General features: G+C 43.9%; 1 protein-coding gene and 1 long non-coding RNA gene across 5 annotated transcripts in view; one reads left to right on the top strand and one right to left on the bottom strand.

Moving 5' to 3' along the window:
- Window positions 1-14,024, bottom strand: part of LOC116269766 — a 28,661-nt gene extending 14,637 nt beyond the window's left edge. The window contains exon 1 of the long non-coding RNA XR_004177526.1: window positions 13,743-14,024. This is a non-coding gene — a long non-coding RNA (uncharacterized LOC116269766). The remainder of the gene's footprint in view (window positions 1-13,742) is intronic.
- A 120-nt stretch (window positions 14,025-14,144) lies between these two features.
- Window positions 14,145-27,783, top strand: part of CKAP5 (cytoskeleton associated protein 5) — a 99,216-nt gene continuing 85,577 nt past the window's right edge. For 2 of the 4 annotated variants that reach the window (XM_021925834.1, XM_021925829.1), the window contains exon 1: window positions 14,145-14,235. The gene's annotated coding sequence lies outside the window, so the exon portion shown is untranslated. Of the gene's footprint in view, window positions 14,236-14,280; window positions 14,363-27,783 lie in introns of those variants that run through there. The other 2 variants (XM_021925832.1, XM_021925831.2) reach the window with 2 other exon arrangements.

Below are 27,783 nucleotides of genomic sequence, written 5' to 3'. Positions count from 1 at the left end.
TCACCTCATTTAACCTGACAGCAGTTGGTTGTGAGGTATGGATACTGTTACTCTCCTCACTGCCTAGAGAGTTCGAGAGACAGGGATTTAAAATGTCGACGGTATGATGGCTCAATCAACAGGCAGAGGATCTGAAGGTCAGAGATCCGGGTCCTGCTGATTGAAATCTCCGCAGGTCGTTAAGTGCTCAGGAGGCAGAACAGAATCGGCGGTAAACAGAATGGAGCACCACAGTGAAACTGGATCGGCCACTGCACTCCCAACTCGAGGCGACAGAAGCGAGAGACTCCATCTCAAAAAAAAAAAAGTGAAATAATTTGCCCAAAGTGACAAAGCCAGTGAGTGGCTGCTGCAGTGCTAGAGCCATGGTTTTCCCTCCTCCCTGTATGATAATGGTAACAATCATCATAGCTGCCCCTCCCTTTTAGGCTAGGCCTCATACATTTGCCCAATCCATTTCCACATTTGTTTGTGGGATTTTTTGTGTGCTTCACTCTCTCTTAACCCCATCCACTTCCTTCCAGTTTACCATGGGATCCTTTGTAGAAAGCCAACTGACCCCAGCCATATCTGCCCTCTCCACCCTGGGAGGGCCTGACCATAACTACACCAAAGGGAGAAGATCCAAGATCGTGGGGAATCTGCACCTCCTGTCTGGGGATGATGCTAGTGGGATGACCTCAAGCAACTCTGGCGAAGCTCCGCGGGGGGCCTCCTCCCGGGATCATGTATGCATGAACAGACACAGTGTCTATCCAGGCCAGCTCTGGGCTGACACAGAGACGGGCAACTGTTACAGGAAGAGCAGTCCGAGTGTAGCAGCGTCCATACTGCAGCCACTCAGAAAGGCGAGGCTCTCTGCCAGACCGGGCTGGAAACATGAGCATAAGCTCCTCAGAGAGCCAGGTCTAAATGCCGCGTTCTCTTCCCCTGCCTGCCTGTTCCTTCTCCTTTATGAGACTCTAGTCCCTCAGCAGTAACTGCTTACACCGCCAGGCCCCTCTTCTGTGTGCTGCAGTGCTCCTCCTCCCACCCCATAACTGCTCCTAAGCCCTCACTGGGCTGTTTACCACCCTGAGTCCATAACTACCTGTGCACAACAAATGATGGCTATCTCGAGAATTTAGACCTGGATTTTTACCATGAACCTCACATCTTGTACTCCGTCTGGGCCCCCTGGAAACTGCTTATTCATGATTCCACCATGGCGTGGGCTCACCTCCCCTTCCTGGTACCCTCAGTGCCTGCTTCTCAGTGCTGATGCAGCTGATGACCCAGGACTGTGCTCTGCCCCATCACAGCCAACATGACTGCTTCTCTGAGAGAACTTGCCCATCAGAGGCTGGGACAGGGGGTGTGGTGGGGATGAAGGATAGAGCTGAGAGAAGAAAGAAGGAAAAGTCAACCCAGCAGGTATGGGCATCTGGGAACTAACTTCAGCCTCAAGTGTGTTGGTAACATGAAAAAGCTTTTGGGGGTAGTTGGGTCTGGGTGTCTGTGGTCCATTGCTGGCAGTGGACATTATTATTCTTTGCCTAAGAGTCACTGCCTTTTCAGCAGCAGATACTGGTGAGATGAGGGTGGCTCAAGCTGTTCTTCCTCCTGCTAGAACGTGTGGAGCTCTTTCTACCTTCGGATAACTGGGGCCCCTATCACGAGGCTACTGGCTAGCGTTCCCTCCTGGTGCCACCACTGGCCAGTATCTTTCCCTAAGTCTTTGATCAGAGTAGCAGGTTGTGAGCCAGTGGCTTGAGTGAATGTTGAGCCTTGGGGGCTGAGTCTCTGAAAAGTCTAAGAAGCTCTGCCCTAGAATGAAGCATGGTATGCCACCTGAACCCTCTTTCCCTCATTCCTGGGATTCTAGGGAAGAGACCTAGAAACAAGCTTTCAAAGAAAAACCAGAAGTTGTCATAAATGGTCAGAAAAAGAACAATCAGGACTTGGGACGCAGGGCCTAAAGAGAAGTATCCATAGGGTCAAACTTCTGTTGAACTTCCTGTGTTCTCTCTCAAGTGCTCAGGGATCCTAAATTAGTGGACAGCGAGCCTGTGGCTGTGGGGTGGTAGACGTTCCTCTTCCAGCTGTCTCCTCAGCTAAGGGGCTTGGTTTCCGTGTGGGATGCCATCACTTGGTTCATGCTCATTCACACAAAGGGCATGTGTCTCAGCCTAGTATGAAACTGAGACTTATTTTTGCCCTAAAACGTCCCCTAGTTGTTCTTCGTGGGTTGGTTTGTTTTTTTTGTTTTTTTTTTTTTTTTTTTTTTCCGTTTGTTTTTGCCTAATTTGCTTTTTTCTGACCAAGCCTTGTGGCACCAGCAATCTCCAAAGTCCTGTGGTGGGAGGGCCGAATAAATAAAGATGCAAAGAGGTGGGCAGGAGGAGTAGGAAGGTGAGAGCACCACTGATGGGGCCCTCCTAGCCCATGGCAGACCCAGACCTCTTCTCCCCCAGGAATTAGAAGTGGCAGGAGAGGACAACAGGGGCTGGGAATGGAGGGAGAATTTCTGAGGGAAGTTTCCTGAGTTGGAAACTTCTCCTGTGGTTACTGGTATTGAGAAATCAGCTACCAAACATGGGTGAAAATGGACAAGATCAAGTCAGTTCTAAGACTGCTGAAATACCAAGCCCTTAGCCTTGCTCTCAGTAGCATCAGCCCCAGGTCTGAGCTTCCCACATTACAGCCTCCCACATTTACCTTGACAAAGCAGTAAGGAGGGGAGCACTTTGTGGAGTCCTGACACTCATGTCTGGGGAGGAAGAGCAAGTAGAGAAAGTGGCATTTCCTTAATTGGAAAGGGGAAGGATCTTGTGCACTTGGGCTGTTCAGAATGTAGAAAAGGACATATTTGAGGAAGTATCTATTTGAGCACTGATTTACTCTGTAAAAGCAAAATCTCTCTGTCTAAACTAATGGAAGCGATTCTCCCATGCTCATGTGTAATGGTTTTAACGTTATATGGAGAGATTGGACTTTCTGGAGTTATTTAACCACTATGTTCAGTATTTTTAGGACTTTATGATGAATTTAATAGAATTTAGCTTTCTTAATCCTGCCTGGCTTGGAGTCATGACTAATCCTGCACCTGCTCTGTCTGGCAGATCCATGCTGTGGAAAACCTGCTTACAGACATCGCACCAAGTCCTTTGTGGATGTGGGGACAGTGAAAGAGCAATAAAGAGTGTAAGGTTCCTGCTGGAGTTTTCAGCTCATCTGGAAGAGAGGTCGAGGCCAGGGTCGTTGGCTGATGAAACCTTTATTTCCTCTGGAAGAGGAATGGTAGATAGGTTTCCTCTTGAGTGCCGACTCTGATTGGTTGGTAGTGGCTGCCTGAGGCCTGTTCACACCCAATGGGAAGAATGTCATATGGCTAGTGACATCTCTTTTGTGCACTGGAAAGGAAATGTCATGGCATGTACACATGTATCGTCTATTTCTGTTCATAGGTCTTTGTCACCCAGAACTTTGCTTTGCCTTGCAGTGATGGTCATTGGCAAGACTATCGGGTAGTAAGAAAAGTGCTGGAGCTGGGGACATGGAGGGGCTTAATTCCAGTCCCAGATCTGCCACTAGCTCTGTTTGATCTTGGTCCAACTTTACATAGTTAATCTGAGAGTGGATCAAATTATCACTAGGATTTCATTTATTTTTTAAAGCTGTCTTTTACCAAGCTCATCCGCACTACTTCTCAAGGCTAGAATAAAGGGCTCTGGGGATCCTACTCAGGTTCTCTGGATGTGAGTATCCCTCAGTGAGTGGGAGTCATGTTGAATCTCAATGCCCGATGTAGAATTTCATGTCAAGTCTCAATAGTTGATTTTCTAAACCACACCATCTATGGGATAATATTCCCATTCATTCATCTGCGTGGGCTAGGCACTGCTTGTGTGCCTAAACAAAGACATATGTCTTATAGAACTTAGAGTCTAACAACACCATTACCACCACCATCCCAAAAAGAAAAAAAAAGAAAGCAAGAAAGACTAGAGCTTCTTGTATTTAAGTGACCAGAGGTCACAATTATAAACTACAGTGTATAATTTTTCTAACTGTAGTGGGAGTAGGTGTGCCAGAACAAAAACAAATTAGAATAGCCCAAGGATAACCATCCCTCCAACCCCACTGTTCTCTTTGCAGAGGGAAAAAGAAAAAGAAGGACATCTTGGGATAAAACAAAGGAACAAAGGTTGAAATTCCTTGTCTAGTTCTCTGGATATAAAATCTGAAAACTAGGGTCAGGCACAGTGGCTACACCAAAAAGAAATGAAATCTCACCACTTTGGGAGGCCAGGACAGAAGTAAGAAGTATTACATCAGGAGCCTGGAGTTCAAGATCAGTCTAGGCAACATGACAAGACCCTAGCTCCTGAAATATTTAACAATATTAGCCAGGTGTGGTAGCTCATGCCTGTAGTCCCAGCTGCTTTCGGAGGCTGAGGCAGGAGGGATCACTTGAGCCAGGAGTTCATGGTTACAGTGAGCTATGATCATGCCACTGCATTCCAGCCTGGGTAACAGAAACAAAACCTTGTCACCTAGAAAAACAAAACAAAAAAAAACCACAGAAACTGATAGTGAGCAGATGGTGGGTCAAGTTCTAACAAACTGACCATGTTACGCAAACTCCTCCAAGAAATACAGTCACGGTCTGTCTGGTGTATGTGAACAAACTGTGGAATCTAAAATGAAAGGATCTCTGGCCTAGAAAGAGACTCTATGGCATAAACTGAAACTCTCCACCAAACTTGAAGCCCTGAAAGAAAACACAAAGTCAATGCATAGGAACTCAGAGACAGCATCTACAAAGCTGAGGTGCATAGGTATCTAAGTGGGTTCTAAGAAGGACCCAATAATGCCACCGACATCAAGGTTATCCAGTGAGCTTAAATTCTCTGGTTTCTATTTATAGACATAATGATAAAGAAATGTGGTTGAGTCCTTTTTATGGCTACGAGCACTCTGTAATATATCTTTTTCTTTCCAAATGTGAAGATAGGAGTCCAGCTGATCCACATAATAGGATGTATGTTTTGGGATGTTTTTAGGCAGTCTTTGTTTTTGAAACATTCCTCATCTACTTCCCACTTATTTTCTCTCCACACCATTCTCCTGTTACAACAGCTGGAGGCTAGCAGAGCTCAACATAGGGAATAGAGTTTGATGTCCAGTCAAAGCTCCAACTCATAACTCTGAATCTCCTTGACATAGTGTTAACACACAGAACCAGACAGCCTAACTAGGGTCATCGTTTAAACCCAAGGCTAAGTTAGCCCCAAAGCTACACAATCTGCTTATTTCATTTTATAAGACATAAAAGCCAGAACTTTCACATATCTTGCCCTTCCTGATGGTTTTCCCTCAGGCCTAAAGCCTGCTGATAGCCTGCTAATGAGGGTCCCCTATCTCTCTCCACTTCCTCCGCTTCCTCTTTGGTGGGACTGATGCTGCTTCTGGTCAAAGTTCTTGGACAGTCTACATTTTGGGGGCTATGGAAATGAATATGAGAAAAAGAAAAAGCAAAGGCTATTCATTCCTTCAAGATTTCAACCAGCACCTACTAGAAATGCAATCAAGTGCAAGCCAGGGTAGGCTTTGCAATCTAGGAGACAGTTAAGGCACACTAAAACCAGAGCCACTTGAAATCTGTATTAAGTACCGCTATCTCAGGGGAAATAATGCAGAGGGCACCTGGTTTGAAAGTTGAAGAAGCTCATCACTGAAGCTGCTCCTTTTAGGCTAGAAATATGGATGCATATCCCATGGTACAGGGATGCTTCAACCCAGAATTCAGCTTGTGATTACACAAAGAATGAGGACTGTCCCAGCCTAACAAGCTTTTAGAGATGCCCAGCACAGTTATTCAGCAGCCACAGTGTTGACATTTGTTTCCTGTTTGCAGTTGCAAAATATAGCATTCACTTTGATCTCTAATGCCCACAGGGGTTTCACTGCCCTCGGAGGGGCAGTATGTTCATAAATATATATGTATGTAAAAAGGACTGTTAGGAGGACCTAGAATAAAAGAAAACTGCAGTAACTCCAATAAATATACAGATAAATGCTATTTGATAATAATCCTAGATGGCAAAAGATGACCCCAGGCAAACATTTATTGAATACCTACACTATGGGCAGGTACTGTATAAGATTTCTACAAGGCCCTGGGATCTACCACTCCTGCCCCAACTGTTAAAAGAATTTCATCTCCCTACTACCCCCGCCCTGCATCTACTCACTGGGCCATGACACTATTCCGTCTTCCTCAAATACATAAGGCCTTTGTTTGGCTATTTGACCCTTACTTTCGCACTTCTTCCCTAGATACTCATGGCTAACTCCTTCACCTTCTTTAAGTCTTTGCTCAAATGTAATCCAGGTGACTACCACATTTTGCCTTTCATATATATATATTTTTTTTTTATTTTATTTTTATTTTTTGAGATGGAGTAATGTCTGTCACCATGCTGGGTCTGTCATGGTCTTGTCCCTCCACCTCAGGTTCAAGAGATTATCCTGCCTCCAGCCTCCCGAGCAGCTGGGATTATGGGCATCTGCCACCATGCTTGACTAATTTTGTATTTTATTTTATTTTTTTATTTTTTATTTATTTATTTTTATTTATTTATTTATTTTTTATTTTTTTATTTTATTTTTTTTTTTTTTTTTTTTTGAGGCCAGTCTTGTAGCCCAGGCTGAGATGCGTGGCGGATCTCAGCTCACTGCAAGCTCCGCCTCCCGGGTTCACGCCATTCTCGGCTCAGCCTCCCGAGTAGCTGGGACTACAGGCTGCCACCTACGCCCGGCTATTTTTGTATTTCTTAGTAGAGCGGGGTTTCACCGTGTTAGCCAGGATGGTCTCGATCTCCTGACCTAAGTGATCCAGCCCATCTCGGCCTCCCAAAGTGCTGGGATTACAGGCAGTGCATGACCCTATTTATTTATTTATTTATTTATTTTGAGGCGGAGTCACCAAGCTCTGTCGGCCAGGCTGGAGTGCAGTGGCCGGATCTCAGCTCACTGCAAGCTCCGCCTCCGGAGTTCACGCCATTCTCCTGCCTCAGCCTCCCCGAGTAGCTGGGATTACAGAGCCGCCCAACTCACCCGGCTAGTTTTTGTATTTTTTTTTTTTAGTAGAGACGGGGTTTCACCGTGTTAGATCAGGATGGTCTCGATCTCTGACCTCGTGATCCACCGTCACCGGCCTCCCAAAGTGCTGGGATTACAGGCTTGAGCCACGGCCCGGCCAATTTTTGTATTTTTAGTAGAGACGGGTTTCACCATGTTGGCCAGGCTAGTCTCGAACTCCTGACCTCAGGTGATCCACCTGCCTCAGCCTCCCAAAGTGCTGGGATTACAAGCGTGAGCCCCCGGGCCAGGGTCGGGGGCTCACGCTGGCCTCAACACTGAAACTGATGCAGAAGAGTATGAGTCCATGGGTTTGAGGTTTGAGACCATCCTGGGTAACATGAGATCCTGTCTCTACCAAAAAAAAAAAAAAATAGGAGGAGGTTTCATGCATGCTACAGCTACTCGGGAGGCTGAAGTGGGACAATCACTTGAGCCCAGGAGGTCAAGGCTGCAGTTGAGCTGAGATCCTGCCATTGCACTCCAGCCTGGGTGACAGAGCAAGACCCTGTCTAAAAAACAAACAGACAAAAAAAAAACCCAAAACAAACAAACAAAAAAACAGCCTTTCCCTTTTTTTTTTTTTTTGAGACAATCTTGCTCTGTAGCCGGGCTGGAGTGCAGTGGCGGGATCTCAGCTCACTGCAGCTCCGCCTCCCGGGTTTGTGTTCGCCTCAGCCTCGGTAGCTGGGACCACAGCGCCCGCCACCTCGCCCGGCTAGTTTTTGTATTTTTAGTAGAGACAGGGGTTTCACCGTGTTAGCCAGGATGGTCTCGATCTCCTGACCTGTGATCCGCCGTCTCGGCCTCCCTAAAGTGCTGGGATTACAGGCTTGAGCCACGGCGCCCGGCCACAGCCTTTCCCATGAAATATAAAATCCTAGAAGAAAACCTCTGATACCCTTCTCAATGCACCAGCACGGCAAGGGTATGGCTAAGTCCTCAAGAGCAATTGCAACAAAAACAAAAATTGATAAATGCATAAATGGAACCTACTAAAAGTAAAGCGCTTCTGCACAGCAAGAGAAACTATCAAGGGAGTAATAGGCCACGGAATGGGGGAAAATATTTGCAAGCTATGCATCCAACAAAGGTCTAATATCCAGAATCTATAAAGAACTTAAATCAACAAGTGAAAAACAACCCCATTAAAAGGTGGGCAAGCCAGGTGCAGTGGCTCACGCCTGTAATCCTAGCACTTTGGGAGGCCGAGGTGGGTGGATCACCTGAGGTCAGGAGTTCGAGACCAGCCTGACCAACATGGCGAAACCCCATCTCTACTAAAAATACAAAAATTAGCCAAGCACGGTGGTGGGTGCCTGTAATCCCAACTACTTGGGAGGCTGAGGCAGGAGAATCACTTGAACCCAGGAGGCACAGGTTGCAGTAAGCTGAGATTGCGCCACTGCAGTATAGCCTGGGAGACAGAATGAGCCTCTGTCTCTAAATAAATAAATAAATAAATAGTGGGCAAAGGACATGAACAAACACGTTCAAAAGAGATACAAGTGACCAACAAACATATGAAAAAATGCTCATCATCACTAATCATCAAAGAAATGCAAATCAAAACCATGAGATACCACCTCATACCAGTCAGAGTGGCTTTTGTTAAAAAGTAAAAAATTAATAGATGCTAGAAAGGCTGCAGAGGAAAGGGAACAGTTGTACACTGTGGTGGGAATGTAAATTAATTCAGCCACTGTGGAAAGCAGTTTGGAGATTTTTCAAAGAACTAAGAGTTGAACTACCATTCAACCCAGTAATCCTATTAGTGGGTATATACTCAAAGGAAAATAAATCATTCTACCAAAAGGACACATGTACCCATATGTCATTGCAGCACTATTCACAATAGCAAAAACATGGACTCAACCCTTGTGCCCATCAATGGTGGATTAAAGAAAATGTGGTACGTATACCATGTAATACTATGCAGCCAAAAAAAAGAATGAAATAATGTCCTTTGTAGCAGCCTAGATGCAGCTGGAGGCCATTATCCTAAACAAACTAACAGATAACCAAACATTGCATGTTCTCACTTAGAAATAGGAGCTAAACATTGGGTACACATGGACACAAAGAAGGGAACGATAGACATTTGGGACTAGTAGAGATGGGAGAGTAGGAGAGGAGCAAGTGTGGGAGTTCAGTCAGGATGGTGGGAAAAATTTTAAGATGAAGTTATAAAATATAGACACAAATCTTCTTGGAAGGCCGGAAGGTTTTGCAAAAGTCTCAGGATAGGGTTACGGCTGAAAGCAGCCTGATCCTTACCTTGAATAAACAGCTTAGAGTAGATATGAAGGAAAGTAGTGTAGTTTATCTAAATAGCTTGTTTACTTATGTGGTCTTAAGACCAACCTTTGATCAACTGTGGGTGCATAACCATGGTGGGGTGGGGGGTGTCGGCAATTACAGGTCAATTACCCTCTAGTGGTGTTTACTGAAGACTTTTGAAGACCTTTGTCATTTAATCTATACTGAATAAATGCAAGCTTCACTGGCTGATCAGGATGGCTGCTACTCTTTACAGAACCTTCCTTGGTGTCTGTGAGGGGCCCAGACCCTTAGCTGGACTGACAGGCAGAATATCTGTGTTAGTGTACGTTATTCATCCGTTGTTGGGTCGAGGTCTGTGGGATGGGTCCCTGCAAGCAAGGACTCATAAACTACTGTTAGGTACTATGCTCACTACTTAGGTTCAATCATACCCCAAACCTCAGCATCACACAATATACCTTTATCACAAATCTGCATATGTACCCTCGATTCTAAAATACAGGTTGAAAAATAAAATAAAATTACAGTCTTTCCAACCCATTTCCCTATCCCTTTACCCAGTTTTATTCTTTTTCTTTTCCCACTGGACATATTGTCTAATAACATACTATATAATTTATTTATGTATTGATTGTCAATGTTTCCTCACTATAGTGTGAGCACCACTAGGGGAGGAAGTTTTGGGAAGTCTATTTTGTCTACTGATCATTGCAGTGCCTAGAAGTGTCCCACCACATACTAGGTGCTGATAAATATTTGTTGAATGCATAAATGAGTAAAATCAGACATCTAATGCTCATCTTAAAATAGGGCTGCATCTAAGTCATCCAAGACAAAAAGGGATTTTGCCATCTTGTTCTAAAACTCTCCAGGACCCAGACTGCACACACATCCTTTATTAAGCCAATTCCGGATTACCATCACACCCTCTCCTTAAATGTAATCTTCAGTTTATTTCTGGTAATATTTAAATAAAGTAAATATGCCAATGACCAATGGCTAAAGAAAACTATTTCTGTATATCCTCACCAATTTCTCCAAGGTTACCATAACTGTATTGCTTTCATTCCTTTCTTCTTCTCCTATATGTGGATCTGTCCTCATTATCCATCCTTTCACTCTCTCCAATCCCCCCGTCTGTGGTCTCATTCACTCTATCAGTGTGATTCCCAAATCTATATCATTGATTCTGCATCTATTCTTCCAGCTTCCATCGTGTATTTTCTAACCCTACTCAGACAATTCCATTAGAATGCGTCATTAGTACCTAAAAGTAAACAGGTTGCAATTTAAATGCCTCACCTTCCCCTTGAGACTGGCTTCTCCTGACTTCCTACTTCCATTGGGCAATCAAATCCTGGAATTCTCTTTGACTCACCTTCCTAAATGGGACCCACCCTTGCCTTTGTACCTAATCTAGTCAGTTGCCAAATCTTTCATTCTTTCTTGAATCTGCTCTCATCCTCTCCACTGCTAACACCTCATATGAGACTCCTAGCTGGGTTCCCAACTCTAAACCATTTTAGACAATCAAGCTAATTAATTTTCCTAAAGTACAACTCTGATTTTGCCACTCTCTTGCTCAGGAACTTTAATAGCCCCCCATTATCTACTTAATAAAGTACCAATTCCATACCCTGGGATTCAAGATCCTTTAGGAATTGTTCCTGGACGGGCGCGGTGGCTCACATCAGTAATCCCAGCACTTTGGGAGGCTGAGGCAGGCAGATTGCCTGAGCTTAGGAGTTTGCGAACAGCCTGGGCGATAAGGTGAAACCCTGTCTCACCTTATTGTACTTTTTTGTACTAAAATACAAAAAAATTAGCCCAGCACTGTGGCTTGCGCCTATAGTCCCAACTATTTGGGAGGCTGAGACAGGAGAACTGCTTGAACCCAGGAGGTGGAGGTTGCAGTGAGCTGAGATCACGCCACTATACTCCAGCCTGAGCAACAGAGTGAGACTCTGTCTCAAAAAAAAAAAAAAAGAATTGTTCCTAACCTTCTGTGTCAATCTTGTGTTCCACTACTTCCCAACATAATTTTAGCCCTAAAATCAACCCCATATGTTCAGTCCTATACATACGATGCACTTTCTTGTTACTGTGCCCTGACTCACACTTTCTCCACTGCTCTCTGCTTCTTCTATGAAAGAAAAAAGAAACACACCACGTCAATGGTAAAAATTCATTTCCCTCCCGAGTCCCATTCCTATTAAGTTTCTTATAATTCCAGGAATGTTCTAACCATTTTCAGGCATGCCCCCAAACACACATACATTTATAACCATATATTAAAAAATTATTCCACAAGTTCTGCAACTTGCCTTTTTTTCAATTAGTAAAATTTGTGCGTGTTTCTGTTCCAGCACATAGATTAACCACATTCTTTTTAACAGTTGCATAGTGTTCTATTGAATGGATATATCATAATTTACATAAAAGGCTCCCTGTTGATGAACATGTAATTTCCAGATTATTTATTTATTTTTTGTTTAGAGACAGGGTCTCATTCTGTCATGCAGTCTGGAGTACAGTGGCATGATCATAGCTCGCTGCAGCTTTGACCTCTCATACTTCAGCAATCCTCCACCTCAGCCTCCCAAAGCACTGGGATTATAGGCATGAGCCGCCGTGCCTGGCCTCCAGAATTTTTTTTTTTAATCTTAACCAGTGCTGGCCAGGCACAGTGGCTCACAGCTATAATCCCAGCACTTTGGGAGGCTGAGGCGGGTGGATCACTTGAGGTCAGCAGTTCAAGACGAGCCTGGCCAACATGAGAGCAAGACTTCATCTCAAAACAAAAAAAACAAAACAAAACAAAAAAAGGGCCAGGCACAGTGGCTCACGCCTGTAATCTTGGCACTTTGGGAGGCTGAGGCAGGCGGATCACCTGAAGTCAGGAGTTTGAGACCAGCCTGACCAAAATGGTGAAACCCCATCTCTATTAAAAATACCAAAAAAAAAAAAAAATTAGCCGGGCATGTTGGCAGGTGCCTGTAATCCCAGCTACTTGGGAGGCTGAGGCAGGAGAATCGCTTGAACCCGGGAAGTGGAGGTTGCAGTGAGCCGAGATCACGCCATTGCACTACGCCTGGGCAACAAGAGCGAGACTCTGTCAAAAACAAACAAACAAAAAGCCCGGCAGAGTGGCTTACGCCTGTAATCCCAGCATTTTGGGAGGCCAAGGTGGGCAGATCACAAGGTCAGCAGATCAAGATCAGCCTGGCTAACACGGCGCAACCCCTCTCTACTAAAACTACAAAAAATTAGCCAGGCATGATGGCATGCGCCTGTAGTCCCAGCTACTCGGAAGGCTGAGGCAGTAGAATCACTTGAACCCAGGAGGTGGAGGTTGAAGTGAGCCAAGATCATACCACTGTACTCCAGCCTGGGCATCAGAGTGAGGCTCTGTCTCAAAAAAAAAAGCAGTACTGCAGTAAACATCCTTGCACATTTTTCTTTGCATACTTGCACAGATCTGCAGGATAAATTCCTCATAGTGGCATTACTGGGCCAGAACTAGATTATGTACATTTTAGTTACTGCCAAATTGTTCTCCTAAAGGTTCGTACCAACTATACTCTTGCCAATAGTGACTTTGAGTGTCCGTTTTTCCATTTCTTTTTATTTTTTATTTTTAAAAACAGAGACGGGGTCTTGCTATGTTGCCCAGGTTGGTCTTGAACCCCTGGCCTCAAGCAATCTTCCTGCCTTGGCCTCCCAAAGTGCTAGGATTACAGGCATAAGCCATTGCATCCGGCCTGTTTTTCCAAATCTTGACCAACCAAAGGTTGTTGAACTTTTTCATCTCTGCCAACTTGACAATTAAAAAACATGTAATTGTTTCATTTACTTTTATCCATCCCCTCTCCATCTTTTAGCCTGTTGAGAATCTACACATTCTTTAAATCCTAGATTAAAAATTCACCTTCCTCACAGATCCTCCCCCATCAAATTTCTCCTGTGTCTAAGCATTTATAGCTTTTCATTTATACAGTTATTACACTGCTTTGAATTTTAGTGACTACTCTGTATGTTATATTCCTCTAACCATTGTAGATTACAAATTCCTTGGAAGTAAGGACCTGAACTCATTCACAGAAACACTGAATGTAGAGCTAAGCTAGAATTCTGGAGATCACGTTAACCCAGCCTCTCATTTTTATAAGGGAGTATTCAGCATTTGCAGAACGCGTTACAGTTCACAAAGGCTTTTCTCAAGACATTCTATTAGTTATATTAACTCCTCCCATTAAATTGTAAGGGAAACATCGTTATCCCATTTTACAGATAAGGAAACAACTCCAGAAGATTTACTGAGAAAGGTGATTTACTCAGAACAGGTCCGAGGTCAGAATCCAGGGTCCTGGCTTCATTCGCTGTTACTTTCAGCTGCCTCTGGTTTCCCTTACAGCACTTAGCTTACAGTCAATCTCTGGGGAATGAATAATGACCAAAAAAATTGTCAGGTGTTGACAGCAGCTTGAACATCTGTAATTAAATAAAGCAAACATGCTGACGGCCAGGGATGCCCAGGTCTACACACATCTTTCGCCCTTCTTTCTGGAGTCGTCGGCAGCTTGGCCCCGGCAGCGACCAGCGTCCCCACCCGTGTAGGCAGCGTCTGGTCCACAGGGAAACACGGCTGCTCGCGGCCCCTTTAAGGCTGCGGGCGGCGCGTGCCCACAGGCCTTTCAAATGGACCAATAAAAGGCCGATGGGCGGTCTGTCGAGGACCAATAAAGAACGAGGACACTGCGGGGTGTGCGGCGGCCCAAGCGGTTTCAAACGGCTTAGAGCAGGCCCCTTGGTTCTGACCCGGCTGAGGTGAGTGGTCGGTGGCCCCACCCGCGAGGCCCTCGAGTGCAGCCATCGCGCGCTCAGAGGAGCCCCTGGATCCCGGGCTGCTGGGGGCCTCCAGACGCGCGCCTCCTTTGCCCCACGAACCCGGCAGGTCTGAGGCGGCGAAGCGGGGCGGAGGCCAGGGGACCTGCGGCGGGCAGGGCGGGGGGCGTGGGCGCTGGTGTGCTGCGGAGGCTGGGGGTGGGCTCCGGGTGGCCACAGCGCCGCCGCAGCGGGGCACGGGTGGTAGCGTCTAGGGGGCGCGGGCGGCGCAGGGCCGCGCCTGGCGGCTGCGGTGTACCGGGACTGGGGCGGGGGCCCCTAGAGCCGGCCCTGCTAGAGTGCCCCTCGCGTAATTGTCAAGCGAATGAATAAGTAAGCGCCTACTAGGGCTGTGGTGGTTGCGAAGGGCCTTGTAGCCTCGGAGCGTGGCAAGGACAGCGGTAGCGGGGCCTGGCCGCACACCTGTGTCCCTCCCGGCTTGCTGCGATGTGAACGATTCCGATCATCCACCACCCCGCCCTTAACGTTTGGCTTTCTCTCTCTCAAGGTGTCGGGAGCGTTCAGGTGTCCTTCCAGCCCTGGAGGTGTGGGGGAACCAATACAATAGCCAGCAATGTGGGCTGGGCCTTGCTACTTTTAGATTGGGGCTCGGTGAACTAGATTCTTACTTTTGAGCTCTCCCCCCACTTGTAATCGTGGTCATTGTTGGGCAGGATTGAAATGCATTCCGTTCTGTTTCTTGGATAGAAAATGATGAAAGGGATGTTGCCAGAGTGGCTAGTGTGTGTTAGAAAATAGATTCGTGTTGATGAATCTTAACAATGAGTTTTTCATTCAGTATCAATAGAGGTTGAAGTGGTTTTTGCAGAACTCGCCCCAAATTTATGCATGGCTCTAATTTAATTCTCATGGGACCAAGGCATCAAATCTTGGCCCAGAAATGCTGCCTTTCTTATGCATAATTATAGTAATTGAAAATTCATTTTTAGAAAGGTGAGCTCCTCCTTCCTCCATTTTCATCACCCTGAGAAGTCCTTCTTTTGACCTAAAGAGCCAATAAATTAAACTAAGAATCTTTTGAAACTTTAAGAAATTATAAAAGACTTTTGACTTCTCTGAAGTGACCAGACAAACTGTAATGCTTTTATAAAATTTAATGATATAGATAAATGTGAAATCAATTTATTTTGCTACCATAAGTTAAATCTAGTTGGTAAACTCATGTAAAATTTTTTTTTAAATAAGATTTTAGGCTGGGCGCCGTGGCTCACGCCTGTAATCCCAGCACTTTGGGAGGCTGAGGCGGGCGGATCACCAGGTCAGGAGTTCGAGACCAGTCGGGCCAACATGGTGAAACCCCGTCTCTCTCTCTCTCTCTCTCTCTCTCTCTACTAAAAATACAAAAAATGGCTGGGCGTGGTGGTGGGCACCTGTAATCTCAGCTACTTGGGAGGCTGAGGCAAGAGGATCATTTGAACCTGGGAGGCAGAGGTTGCAGTGAGCTGAGATCCAGCCATTGCGCTCCAGCCTGGGTGACAGAGCGAGACTCTGTCTCAAAAAAAAAAAAAAAAAAATTTAAAGGCTGTTCACTGAGGCAATGGCAAGCAAAGGTATTCCGTAACAATTAACATGCCTTTTACTTTATTCTCCATTACTTTAAAGTCTTGATCAGTTTTGAATTTTGAACAGTGGTGTGTGGTAATTCCATCGCAGTCTTCTAAAACTGACAGTTCAGTTTTAACAGCAGCTTTTTTTTTTTTTTTTTTTTTAGTGTTTTTTTGTTTGTTTTTTACTTTTACAGTTTATCGTAAAGGATGCTACAAATCATACAGATGAAGAGAGGCACAGGGCTAGTAGGTATGGGAGAAGGGTGTAGAGCTCTTATGCTCTCACATGAAGTGTGTTTGAATATACCAACTCTCCTGTAAACTTTTATCTTAATTCCATCAACCCTCACTTTTCTTTTCTTTTCTTTTTTATTTTTATTTTTTTTTGTGACAGAGTCTTGCTCTTTTGCCCAGGCTGGAGTGCAGTGGTGTGATCTCGGCTCACTGCAACCTCTGCCTCTTAGGTTCAAGCGATTCTCCCACCTCCGCCTCCCAAGTAGCTGGGACTACTTGTGTGTGCCACAATGTCCGGCTAATTTTTTGTATTTTTAATAGAAACAGGATTTCACTATGTTGGCCAGGCTGGTCTCGAACTCCTGACCTCAAGTAATCCACCCGCCTCAGCTTCCCAAAGTGCTGGGATTACAGGTGTGAGCCACCACACCTGGCTAACCCTAACTTTTCTAACTGAAGCTTCTATTAGGACTTCATCAACAGGTTTTGTTTTTACAATACCAGGTAGGGGAAGTGTTCCCCAGCCAGACATAATATCCATTCCCTTAAAACATTTATGTATAGGAGACACAGCTTCCAACTTTCATAGTTCTGTCAACACTTATATCTTTGTGTTCTCTCAATTTTTTAATTTTTTTAAAATTAAAAAAAATTTTTTTTTATGATCAGATCTCACTCTTTTGCCCTGGCTGGAGCACAGTGCTGCGATTATGACTCACTGCAGCCTCAACCTCCAGGGCTCAGATGATCCTCCCATCTCAGCCTTCCAGTAGCTGGGACTACAGATGTGGATCACCATGCTTGGCAAATTTTTGTAGCGATGGGGTTTTTGCCTTGTTGCCCAAGCTGATTTCGAACTCCTAGGCTCAAGGGATTCTTTTGTCTCGGCCTCCCAAAATGCTGGGATTATAGGTGTGAACCACTACGCCTGGCCTTCTCTGAATCTAGTTGTAGCCCTCTTCGGGGCTTCACCAATGGCTCTTGGTACCACTGTGCCTGGGGCTTCCATATGAAGGAGCCCCAGGAATTTCTCTTCGCCACTCCCTGACCATTTTACCTACTTGTATACAGAAGGCTTGGGGTCCCCAGCAGGTGGTTGAGCCAAGAGACTCTTGCCCATTTGTCAGTCTTTATCTTGACTCATCTACCTATTGCCTCCACAATTTCAGATCAGATTTCTCATTGTAATCTGCCTCCTGACTTATAATTTCTGCAAACTAGGATAAATATAGCAAACTTCTTTGGAACCCCTTAATGTTGGGACACCAGCAAGGTCTTCCTTTGGCACCCAGGCTAGTCTTGAACTCGTGGGCTCAAGTGATCATCCCGTCTTGGCCTCCCAGAGTGCTGGGATTATAGCCATGAGCCACCGCACCCTGCTACCTTATTTCTTAATAACCATTTAAAAATTTCCACCTTCCAGGATGAATCCATTTGTCCTCTGTCTCACTATTCTCTTAACTTAATAGTTTTATTAGCATCTGTAAGACCCACGAGAGGAAACTGAGACAGCACATTTGATAAGGCTTCTCGAACTGTCTTTTGATTTTGCAACAGTAAGGTTATCCACATTAAGGGGTCACCCTTAACCACAGCATTTACCATGACTGGCTAGTGGGCATATTCAGAGGGCAAATGTCCTAGTCATCATAAAGCCAGTTTCACATGGCTTGCATATGAAGCATATCCGTGGCCTTATCTGGATCTGGGGTGTTCCACTTGGCATTTATAGGTGGAATCAGACTGTCCCCTTCAGGGAGCTTGTGATACTAATGTACAAAATGAAACAATTTCTTCACATTGTACCCCCTGGTTTCTATAGTTCTTTGGTTTTCGCAGACCACCTTCTTCGTTACCAAAGGTCTTAGAAGCACTTTCTGTGGTCCCGGCATAAATTTTTCCCTTGGGGGCAGCTTTGAGGCTAGTGTGAGGCCTAAGCTCTCACACTCACTGAAGTCTGAGCTTGGTCTAGCAGGAAGGTCCAACCCACCACTCTCTTTTAATTTCATTTTAGCTCTTACAGATAACAATAACCAAGGGATTTAACATTTCACTTTTTTTCTTTTTTCTTTTTTTTTCTTTTTTTGAGACGAAGTCTTACTCTGTCTCCAGGGCTGGAGTGCAGTGGCACGAGCTCAGCTCACTGCAACCTCTGCCTCCCAGGCTCAAGCGATTGTCCTGCCTCAGCCTCCCAAGTAGCTGGGATTACAGATGTGAGTCACTATGCCCTGCTAGTTTTTTGTATTTTTAGTAGAGATGGGGTTTCACCATGTTAGCCAGATGGTCTTGATCTCCTGACATTGTGATCCACCTGCCTTGGCCTCCCAAAGTGCTGGGATTACAGGCGTGAGCCACCGTGCCCAGCCAACATTTCACTTTTTTAATATTAGTTTGCATTTCCTTGTGCATCCTGTGAACCAACTCCCAGGCAATTGGATCCATCTCTAGATTCCATGGATAATTTTTACCTTGAGTAATTGATGGCAGCACAACTTCGGCTCCTTGCCATAGGTGACCACTTGGCCACCTAGGAATCAAAGTTCTTCATCCCTATCCTTTTATCCTTTTTCTTCCCAAACCATATGTGTCTGTGAGCCAAAGTCATTCTAGCAAATCCCAGTTCTGACACCAATTCTGAGAATATAGAATAAGAAACTTTAATAAGTTTATCTTATACTCTCACAATACAGAAAACTTCTGTGACCTCAGATGTGTGGGATTTTTTTCCCCACACACCAAGCAAATAGTTCTTCAGCAGTGGACACCAGCTGTGTGTCCTCTAATTCAGTTCAATTCTGACTTTTTTTTTTTTTTTTTTTAATTGAGACAGAGTCGCTCTGTCGCCCATGCTGGAGTGCAGTGGCGCGATCTTGGCTCACTGCAACCTCTGTCTCCCGGGTTCCAGCGATTCTCCTGCCTCAGCCTCCTGAGTAGCTGGGATTACAAGAACCCACCACCACGCCCATCTAATTTTTTGTATTTTTAGTAGAGACGGGGTTTCTCCATTTTGGCCAGGCTGGTCTTGAACTCCCGGCCTCGAGTGATCCGCCCACCTCAGCCTCCCAAAGTGTTGGGATTACAGGCATGAGCCACCGTGTCTGGCCAATTCTGACACTCTTTATCTGGAGGTAGTGTCAGATGCCACAGGTTGAGGGTTTAGTCCCACAAGACTGCCCCCCACTCAGATGCCAATCTCAAGCCCCAGGTTTTTTTTTTTTACCTGTGCTTCTGTAGACTGACTATATAAATGGGCATTCCTACAATCCCCCAACCCCCACCTTGGGTTTGATTAATTTGCTAGAGCTGTTCACAGCACTCAGGAAAACACGTTTTCCAGCCAGTTTATTATAAAGGATATTGCAAAGGATACAAAGAGCTATATAGGGTGAGGTATAGGGGAAGAGGCATGGAGCTTCCATGCCCTCTCTGGGCACACTATGCTCCAGGGACCGCAATGTTTTCAGCTCTCAGCTGCTCCAGCAGCAAAGTTTTAATTGCAATAAATTTGAGTACCTTAATATTATGAACACTGTTTAGGTTTTTGGTAAGCAATTAAAAATAATAAACATCTTTAACAATGCCTTAGGATAAGTGTTAAAAATGTTGACAGGAATGAATATGTTAAGGTAAAGCCAGGCTCTCTTATGCTTCTTAATGGGGTCTTATTCATTCATTGAACAGATATTGAGATTGATGCTTAATGTCTGTTACACATTGTTCTAGATTCAGGGAATACACTGGTGAACCAGAAAAAGACAAAGGCCCTGACCTAAGGGAGTTTGACAGTTTTATCTCTCAAACAATTTACTGTAGCAAATTATAGTTTCTGTAATCCCTCTGGGCTCAGCTCTGGTCCTTGAATAAAATACATGCCCAAATAATTTTACTAGCAGTAGCTAACATGTATTGAATGCCTACTGGGTTCCACATTTTATTTTATTTTATTTATTTATTTTTTGAGACAGGGTCTCGCTCTGTCACCCAGGCTGGAGTGTAGTGGTGTAATCATGGCTCACTGTAGCCTCAACCTGGGCTCAATCGATCCTCCCACCTCAGCCTCCCGAGTAGCTAGGACTACAGGCACATGCCACTACATCCAGCTAATTTTTGTATTTTTTGTAGAGACAGGGTTTTGCCATGTTACCCAGGCTGTTCTCAAACTCCTAGGCTTAAGCAATCTGTCCTCCTCACCCTCCCAAAGTGCTGGGATTACAAGCATGAGCCACCATGCCCAGCTATATTTTATCTTTTTTTATCCTCATAATGTTTTACAGATGAGGAAACTGAGTCTTTAAAAGGCTGTGCAACTTGCTCAAAATCATAGAACTAAGTGATGAAACCTGAATTTGAACCCAGGTTAGTCTATCTCTAGGGCCTTTGCTCTTAACCTATGGTTGTACTACGTGAAGTAGGGATCTGTAGGAGAATGCAAGAGCAATTTCTGGGTAGAATTCCCCCAGCCCCTTTAAAAAAGTACTTCTACCAGAGATGCAATGAAATATGAATGACCAGCATGATAGTTTTTAGAGGGAAGATGGGGCAATGCAGAATAGCATTTACCATATGGGAGATGGACAACTGTGACAGTGGTGGCAGGAGGTAGCTAAAGGGATGCATAAAAATTGAGTTCTTGGCCGGGCGCGGTGGCTCAAGCCTGTAATCCCAGCACTTTGGGAGGCCGAGACGGGCGGATCACGAGGTCAGGAGATCGAGACCATCCTGGCTAACACGGTGAAACCCCGTCTCTACTAAGAAATACAAAAAATAGCCGGGCGAGGTGGCAGCGCCTGTAGTCCCAGCTACTCGGGAGGCTGAGGCCGGAGAATGGCGTGAACCCGGGAGGCGGAGCTTGCAGTGAGCTGAGATCCGGCCACTGCACTCCAGCCTGGGCGACAGCGCGAGACTCCGTCTCAAAAAAAAAAAAAAAAAAAAAATTGAGTTCTTAATCTAATTAGGAGTGATGGATTCTTGGTAGTTAATGTTGGAGAGTTTTAAGGTTTTTAAATGATTTTCCTATTCTTGCCTCTGGAGTTTAGAATACATTACTTAGGTCATTTCTATCAGGGCAGTTACTCTACCTACTTGATGTATGTAACTCCAACACATTATGCTTATTCTTTTCTGTCTTTGTATTCTGTTCTGGAACTTCCCACTTCACTCTACCCCTACCCCCAGCCTATATTACGGGCACTCTCAGGCCTCAACTTAAATGTCATTTCCTTAAAGAGATACTTTTCTGAGCTCTTAATTAGAGGAGCCCTCTTGGTCACTTTTACTTCACTTTTCCTTATTTACTTCATGGCATATATTGTTATGTAATTGTTTATTGTTTGTCTATATATTGTTAGATTTTCTCGTAGAAATGAAAGCACAGCATAGATTTTTTTTTTTTTTTTCCTGCGAGGTTACCTCAGTGGCTTTAACAATGCCTGCAACAAACTAGGTGGTCAAAAATATTTGTTGAACAAAATTGGCCAAAACTGACATCATCTTCTTTGTACGACAAAGTGACCAAAACAGTATCTGACTAACCAGTTGGCTGTGTTTCTGTGTCTTTATTTTTTTATTTTTATTTTTATATTCTAAAAAAAAAAAATACTGTGGCAAGGGTGGCTCAGCTATTTTTTTTTTTTTTTTTTTTTTTTTTTGAGATGGGGTTTCACTCTGTCTCCCAGGCTGGAGTGTGGTGGCCCCATCTCTGCTTACTGCAGCCTTCGCCTCCCAGGCTCAAGGGATCCTCTCACCTCATCCTCTAGTGACTGGGACTACAGGCGAGTGCCATCACGCCCAGCTAATTTTTTTTTTTTTTTTTTTTATAGAGGCAAGGTATCACTATGTTGCCCAGGATGGTCTTGAACTCTTGGACTAAAGTGATCTGCCTGCCTCGGCCTCCCAAAGTGCTAAAGTGCTGGGATTACAGGCATGAGCCACCGTGTCCGGCCCTCAATTTTTTCTTTTTGTGGAGACAGTCTCAGTATGTTGCCTAAGCTGGTGTTGAACTCCTGGCCTCAAACAATCCTCCCGCTCCAGCCTCCCAAAGTGCTGGGATTACTGGTGTGGGCCGCTGCACCAGGTTTGTTCCTGTGTCTTTGGGTGTAAGCACTATCTCAACAGTCTCAATTAGTCTCAAAATTAACTTTATTTTAGACTAGTTCAGAAAGGCTTCAACTAAGAAAGCTGGAAAAATTATAGATCTGAATTAAAAAAAAAAATTTTTAATCTGTTTTGAGAGGTACTAGTCAAATACATTTTAAGATGTCCTTTTACTGGAATTTGTCTGATGTTTTTCTCATTAGACTGGAGTTACGGGTTTTAGGAAGGAAGACCACAGAGTTAAAGTGCCATTTCATCACATCATATCAAGGGTACATGCTATCAACATGATTTATGACTGTTAGTATTGACCTTGACTGTTCATATTGACCTGAAATAATGTTTGTGAGGTTTCTACAGTGTGAATTTACTTTTTTCCCCTCCTTTTCTATACTGTATTCTTTGAAGGGAAGTCACTGTTTGTAGCCCACACTTAAGCCCTTGATCTTAGGGTGGAGTACCTACCTAATTTATTTGAAATTCTTTTTTTTTTTTTTGAGACGGAGTCTCACTCTGTCGCCCAGGCTGGAGTGCAGTGGCGTGATCTCTGCTCACTGCAAGCTCCGCCTCCCAGGTTCACGCCATTCTCCTGCCTCAGCCTCCCGAGTAACTGGGACTACAGGCGCCCGCCACCACATCTGGCTAATTTTTTTTTCATATTTTTAGTAGAGACGCGGTTTCACTGTGTTAACCAGGATGGTCTCGATCTCCTGACCTCGTGATCCGCCGACCTCGGCCTCCCAAAGTGCTGGGATTACAGGCTTGAGCCACCTCGCCCGGCCAACATGTATAACATTTAATCTTTACAACAATGATTAGTTGAGTCATGTTAGGCAAGTTACCCTCTTTGCCTCAATTGCCTTCTTATTAAATAGGGATAATAATATCAACTTAAGGGTTTTAAGGATTAAATGAGTAAATACATGTGAAGTGCTTAGGATAGTGCCTGGCACATAATACATGTTCAAGAAGTGTGTCTTAAATAGGGAGCAACGTGAAGATGGTATTGTTATGATGATTGATAAAACTGAGGATCAGCTGGTTTGTGGCACAGCAAAGTTTACAACTCAATCTGTCTACCTCCAGAGCTCAACATGACTCCAGGTTTACACTAAATTTAATCTAGAGTAGAGCTTTCTGCAGTAAGATTTCCTTCAAGCAACTGTTCTACTGCCATGGCTTTGCCAAAGTGAAAGATTCTAAAAATGAAATTACCCTCTTTAGCGGATCTTATAATAAAAAAGTAACTAGGAAAACAGTGGCAAAAATCTTGGAAAATTTCAAAATAATATTACTGAGTGATTTCTTTTCACTTTGAAAAGGGTTTACTTCGGAATTTTATTAAATATATCTTGTTTTCTCAACACATTTGAAATACACATTCTACAAAATTTTCTTTTTTTTTTTTTTTTTTTTGAGACGGAGTCTCGCTCTGTCGCCCAGGCTGGAGTGCAGTGGCCAGATCTCAGCTCACTGCAAGCTCCGCCTCCTGGGTTTATGCCATTCTCCTGCCTCAGCCTCCCGAGTAGCTGGGACTAGAGGCGCCCGCCACCACGCCCAGCTAGTTTTTTGTATTTTTTAGTAGAGACGGGGTTTCATCGAATTAGCCAGGATGGTCTCGATCTCCTGACCTTGTGATCCGCCCGTCTCGGCCTCCCAAAGTGCTGGGATTACAGGCTTGAGCCACCGCGCCCGGCCTACAAAATTTTCTTTATAAGACCAGGCGTGGTGGCTCATGCCTGTAATCCCAGCACTTTGGGAAGCTGAGGCAGGCAGTTCAGTTGAGTCCAGGAGTTCAAAACCAGCCTGGGCAAGATGGTGAGACCCCATCTCTACAAAAAGTAAGAAAGTTAGCTGGGCATGATGGCACATACCTGTGGTCCCAGACATGTGAGGTGCTGAGGCAGAAGGATTGCCAGAGCCCAGGAAGTCGAGGCTGCAGTGAGCCGTGTTCGTGCTACTGCATGCTAGCCTCAGTAACAAAGCAAGACCCTGTCTCAAAAAAAAAAAAGATACAATTATTGTATATTTAAGACTTCTGGCTGGGTGGTTCATGCCTGTAATATCAACTCTTTGGGAGGCTGAGGCAGGAGGATTGCTTGAGCCTGGGACTTCGAGACCAGCCTGGGCCACATAGTGAGACCCTGTCTCTACAAAAAAATTTAAAAATTAGACAGATGTGGTGGTACATGCCCCAGTAGTCCTAGCTACTCAGGAGGCTGAGGCAGGAGGCTCACTTGAGGTTGGGAGGTTGAGACTAGAGTGAGCAGTGATTGCACCACCATACTCCAGCCTAGGCAATGGAGCAATACCCTGTCTCAAAAAACAAAAAGACTTCTGTGACTTGATGAAATGGTGCCATTTTAGAAATTTTACACTAGAGTACAAAGCACTATGCTCAATGCTGGGATAATGAATAAGACTGAGTTCCTTCTTTCAAAGGAGATATGCACACAAGAAAAATGTTAAGAGTGAAAGTGAAGTGTAGCCTATGGGATGAGTATAGGCAGATGATCCAGCTTCAAGGCTCTAAGTGGGAATTTTAAAGTTTTAAAGCTTTAAAAAGCATTATTTATCATCTAAGTGGGAGTTAAATAAAGCAAAAAGTAAATGAAAACAATTTAATAATATAAAAAATATAAAATTATTGGCCGGGCGCGGTGGCTCAAGCCTGTAATCCCAGCACTTTGGGAGGCCGAGAGGGGCGGATCACGAGGTCAGAAGATCGAGACCATCCTGGCTAACACGGTGAAACCCCGTCTCTACTAAAAAGTACAAAAAAACTAGCCGGGCGACGAGGCGGGTGCCTGTAGTCCCAGCTACTCGGGAGGCCGAGGCAGGAGAATGGTGTAAACCCGGGAGGCGGAGCTTGCGGTGAGCTGAGATCTGGCCACTGCACTCCAGCTTGGGCGACAGAGCGAGACTCCGTCTCAAAAAAAATAAAAAAATAAAAAAAAAAAAAATAAATAAATAAATAAAATTATTATAAAAGATGCTGACGCTCATTAAAAATCAGAAGGCATGGATGGGTATTAAAGTTAAAAGTAAAAGTTTTTTCAAAAAATTTCTTTGCTTAACCCTTAGACACACTCTCAGAAGTAGCCATGGTTAACAATTTTCTACAGATCCTTCCAGAAAATGTTTATGTGCATTCAAACATGTACAATGTTGTCCTAGTTTTCTATGGCTGCTGTAACAAATGACCACAAACTTGGTAGCTTAAAGCAACAGGATTTGTTCTCTCAAAGTATGGAGGCCAGAAATCCAAAATGAGTCTTATGGACCTACATCAAGGTATCAGTCAGCGGGACCACACTCCCTCCAGAGGCCCTAGGAAAGAATCGGTTCCTTACCTCTTCCAGCTTCTGGTGGCTGCTGGCACTCCTAGGCCTGTGGCCATCTTACTGTACTCTGTTCTAATCTTTCTCTGATCCCTCTTCATATCACTTTCTCCATTGTGTCAAATCTCCTTCTGTCTTGCCCATAATGATATATGTGATTGCCTTTAGGACCTATCCAGATAATCCAGGGTAATCCCCCATCTCAAGATCCTTAATTTAATCACATCTGCAAAGACCCTTTTTCCAAATAAAGTAACATTTACAAGTTCCAGGGATTACAACTTGATCTCTTTGGGGGTCATTATTAGCTTACACAAATGCATATGTAAATGTGTATGTGAGACATATACACACACACACACACATATACACACACACACGCAAAAAAGGAATTAGACTTCATATACTGTCTTGCAAATTTCTTCTTAAAACTTAATGGATTTCTTCCACACTGGCACATTTGACCCTTGAGCAATGCCAAGGTTAGGGATCCCCCTGTGCAGTGGGAACTTCACATATAACTTTAGATTCCCCTAAAACTTTACTAATAGCCTACTGTTGACCAAAAGCCTTATTGATAACATAAACAGTTGTTTAACACATATTTTGTATGTTATATGTATTACATATTGTATTCTTACAGTAAAGTAAGCTAGAGAAAAGAAGATGTTAAGAAAATCAGAAGGAAGAAAAAATATTTTTTCTCGCTTCATTGTTCAGGGTGGAGTGCTGTGGTCCCCTCTTGACTCACTCTTCCTCGGCTCAGGCAGTCCTTCCACCTCAGCCTCCCGAGTAGCTGGGACTAACAGGCGTGCGCCACCATGCCCAGATAATTTTTTATTTTTATTTTTAGAGACAGGGTTTCACTTATTGCCCAGTAAATAGAAAATATATTTACTATTCATTAAATGGAAGTGGATCATCATAAAGGTCTTCATCCTTGTCATCATCCTCATGTTGAATAGGCTGAGGAAGAGGAGGGGTTGGTCCTGCTGAATTAGGGGTGACGGGCAGAAAAAAATTCACATGCAAGTCAACCTGTGCGGTTCAAATCCATGTTATTAAAGGGTCAGCTGTATTTATATAGTTACTTCTGTCTTCCATATCATCTTTTGTTTTCTTTAAATATTTGCAAAGCAATTTTTGTATCGATGAATGTCTCATTTTTTGTGTATGGTATAAAAACAATAGTGTAAAATTTACCGTCTTAACCATTTTTAAGTGTACAGTTCAATAGTGTTAAGTATATTCAGATTGTTATGAAACAGATCTCCAGAACTTTCTCATCTTGCTAATGTGAAACTCTGTATCTAAATATTTCTCCTATCCCCCTCCTGAGGCACACCCCTACCCTATCTTTGGTTACTACCATTCTACTTTCTGGTTCTATGAATTTATGAATTTGCATACCTCATAAAAGTGGGATCATACAGTATTTGGCTTTTTTTGTGACTGTTAGTAGATTTTTTTTCTCTAATTTTTAAAATGTTTAATTCACTCATAAGCACAGCATAGGGTATTATCCATTTGTGTGTGCATGTACACATACACTCATTGTACTATGTTTATTGTGGTTAACTGAAGTCCTGTGTCACTAGAATGCTACCTAACAGAAAATGTTGGTCATACCTCTTGTGGTGAATATTTGTTGGGTACTTATTTTGTATCACACATTGGGAGAAAAAGATAATTAAGATACATTCCAGCCCTTGCCCTTGAGGCACTCACAATCTGATGAGAAAGGCTGATCTGCAAACCATTACTCTCAGAATAGCGTTAAGCTTGATGGGAATATAATGAAGGAAGATCTTAATTACCTAATTCAGAGGTATTCTTTACAGTTAAATGCATTTTAGAATGAGATTGTCTTGGCAGTTCAAAAATCAGACTATTTTAATCTGAATCAGTTTTTTACTTGGCAACTTTATTTATTTATCTACCCCGCCCCCACCCAAGTAAGGAAACGGTACTTGGCAACTTTAACTTAGGGTTCTCTAAAACCTTCAGAATAAGAGTAACCTGAGTCTGTTCTCTGGTGGAGCAATATTCATTACCGTTCTTTGGATTCTTAAATTTCTGCTTTACTCCTGTTGGGGATAGGAGAAATTGGGTTTCTTACAAATGGTCTTTAAGCTTACTACATTGATTCCTGTACTGATCTGATGATGGCCTAAGGCTTTAAGGAGGTGTGTTGATTCATCTAAATTAGGTAGAGTAATACGGACTTAAAAAGCATATATCTTTTCTGTTGGTAT

This window comes from Papio anubis, chromosome 12 (assembly GCF_008728515.1).
Source record: "Papio anubis isolate 15944 chromosome 12, Panubis1.0, whole genome shotgun sequence".
In the NCBI taxonomy this organism is placed as follows: Eukaryota; Metazoa; Chordata; class Mammalia; order Primates; family Cercopithecidae; genus Papio; species Papio anubis.
This window is presented reverse-complemented; position numbering and strand designations above follow the sequence as displayed.